The sequence below is a fragment of the Rhincodon typus genome, chromosome 4 (genome assembly GCF_021869965.1).
Source record: "Rhincodon typus isolate 14 chromosome 4, sRhiTyp1.1, whole genome shotgun sequence".
NCBI lineage: Eukaryota > Metazoa > Chordata > Chondrichthyes > Orectolobiformes > Rhincodontidae > Rhincodon > Rhincodon typus.
The window spans coordinates 19,081,711-19,084,721 of record NC_063335.1 but is presented as its reverse complement, the minus strand read 5'-3'; positions in this window follow the sequence as shown (position 1 = coordinate 19,084,721).

Here is a 3,011-nt window from a genome sequence, read left to right as displayed (position 1 = left end):
GAATCTGGTGACTGACCGATTGTAAAAAACAGTCTTTGTGAAAGCAATTTTTTATGGTTATTTGCCATATATGTTACAACAGTTTTTCTAATCTTAAGTATCACTGTCAGTTGCACAAAATAATATCACAATGCTAGCCACTGTCTGAAGGCCAGTTATGCAAACACTGTTTTATATATCCAAAGCGTAGTGTGTATCTTGATGGGATTACAGAGAGGTAAGTTCCTTATGTCCAAATGTCACAGCCACAGTTCAATTTGCTGTATGTCAGTGATCATGGCAAGGACTTAAACTTCTATGCAACGGTTGTCTAATGACAACCAAATATTTAACCTCCTTGCCAGATGAAAATGATATGAAACTGATTATATTTTCGGCCAGATTATTTCCAAGACGACATGCCTGGCGAGGAGTGATTGAAACCAAGTGAATGGCTACTACAGCCAGAAATAAAGTCAGCAGTCACATGACACCAGGTTATAGTCCAAAAGGTTTATTCAAAATCACAAGCTTTCTGACTGCTGCTCCTTCATCAAGTGAAGTCTCTCATCATAGTCTGTGTTGTAGGTCGACTTGAGAGGGTTCAGGATCTGTAGGCCTTTCAGGATCTTCTCTGCTTTTTTGCATCCCTGCAGAAACTTGATGTAGACCTCATCTTCAGAGTATTCCAGATTATAATGATAATTGATTAGCCAGCCTAATTTATTGTTGAAAATGAGAGGCATAGGCCTGTCATTGGCTAATGAGGCTCCTTCAACTCATCTCCTTGCAAGTCAAGATCCAAACGATTTTTCAATTAAATATACTCAGAGCTGGTAACATTAAACTGCATTTTTCCTTTTGGGTTAGTTGTAGCACGCCAGTCTATGAACTAAAAGTTTGTGGGTTCAAGTCCCACTTCAGGGATTTGAGCACAAAATCTAGGCTAACAGTGCACAACAGTACTCAGATGAATTCTGTGCTATTGGAGAAGCCATCATTTAGATGACATTTATGCTTAGATGGTCTGCACTCAGATGCATGTGAATATACTGTAATACTCTATCTACTATAAGTGAATGAATTATGTATATGTGCATGACGTATGTTTTTGTCGGGCACGGCTGGGCCAACATGGTCGTCCTGATATCTCGAGTTGATTAAGCTAATTAAAATTCAGCCACCACAAACCTCCAAATGAAGGGACAGCAAACACTGTTTTGGTACAGGAGTATAGGGTTTTACTAGAGGTTTCCAAAGAGAAGTATAATACACCAAACTGACTGTCATGAGTTCCTACATTGATCTAATCAATGAAAATTTTGTTACCATAATACCTTGATTTAAAAAAAAAAAATAATCTTGGCATCAATTTCTTGGCGCTGTACTCACTATTACTATACTACACTTGGAACGGTACCAAGTGTAGGAGTGGTTTAGGGGAGCAACAATTGAACAATTTTGAAATTATTGAAGAGCAGAAGACTGGGAAAGGAGTGTATCATTTGCTTCTCCCAATTGGAGGTTCTTTCAATCAACATAACAGCTCTCATTCAACGTAAAAAATCAACACCACAACTTTGGTCCAATGACACAACAGGGCAGCGAGATAAGAAGAGTAGGAGAGTTCTCATTGCATAGTATTTTCTAAACTACATTGGTCCTGCACATCATGGATATGGGGTCTTTGGTCCGTGTGAGTGTTTGTCGTAACGACTGCAACAAACATTACATCGGGCAGACTGGAAGGAACTAGCCATCAGGATACACGAATACTAGCTAGCAGCAAAACGACATGACAAACTTTCCAGCACGGTGGCTCAGTGGTTAGCACTGCTGCCTCACAGTATCCGGGTTCAATTCCAGCCTCGGGCGACTGTCTGTGTGTACTTTGCACATTCTTCCCGTGTCTGCGTGGGTTTCCTCCGGGTGCTCTGGTTTCCTCCCACAGTCCAAAGATGTGCAAGGTAGGTGGAGTGGCCATGCTAAATTGCCCATAGTGCCCAGGGATGTTTAGGTTAGGTGGGTTAGACATGGGAACTGCAGAGTTAGGGGAATGGGTCTGGGTGGGATGCTCTTCGGAGGGGCGGTATGGACTTGTTAGGCCAAATGGCCTGTTTCCACACTGTAGGGATTCTATGATCTCAGTGCACTCAGATGATGAAGGCCATCAATTTAATTTGGACCATCTTGCTCAAGCCAAACACAGACATGCACGGGAAATTCCTACAGACCTGTTTTTAAACCTGTAAAAATCAACAAACATGTGGAATTAGACCCCATATACAAACCCATGCAGAACAGAACCAGAAATGACAACCCAATTTAACAGACCGGATCATATAAATACCAAGCAGAGTAGAACAACATCCCTTCATTGGAGGGTGCACTAATGATGTTACCGAGCATGGTGAAGAAATGTCTGCATGATAACCAGCCATCTTGGCGAGCAAGCCAACGGCCTAGTGATATTATTACTAGGCTATTAACCTAGAGACCTGGATGATAATCTGAGGACCTCGGTTCAAATCCCGCCATGGCAGATGATGGGATTTGAATTCATAAAAATCTGGAATTAAGATCTTAATAATGACCATGAAATAGTGGCTGATTGTCATGAAAAACCCACTAATGTCATTAATGCCCTTTGGGCAAGCAATCTGCTGTCCTTATCCGGTCTGGCTACATGTGACTCCAGATCCACAGTAGTGTGGCTGATTCTCAACTGCCCTCTGGGAAATTAGGGATGGGCAATAATGCTGGCCTAGTCAGTGACACCCACATCATGTGCATGAATTAAAAAAAGACAAAATTTTAAATTACAATCTTGTAGATTTTAAACCAACACTCTGAAAGACATCAAGGCCAGTGAAGGAACAGCAACAACAAAAGGAGAAAGAAGTAAAACAAATAAAAGAAATAGAGACGTAACAAGGTGTAGAGCTGGATGAACACAGCAGGCCAAGCAGCATCAGAGGAGCAGGAAAGCTGACGTTTCGGGCCTAGACCCTTCTTCAGAAATTTCAGGCATT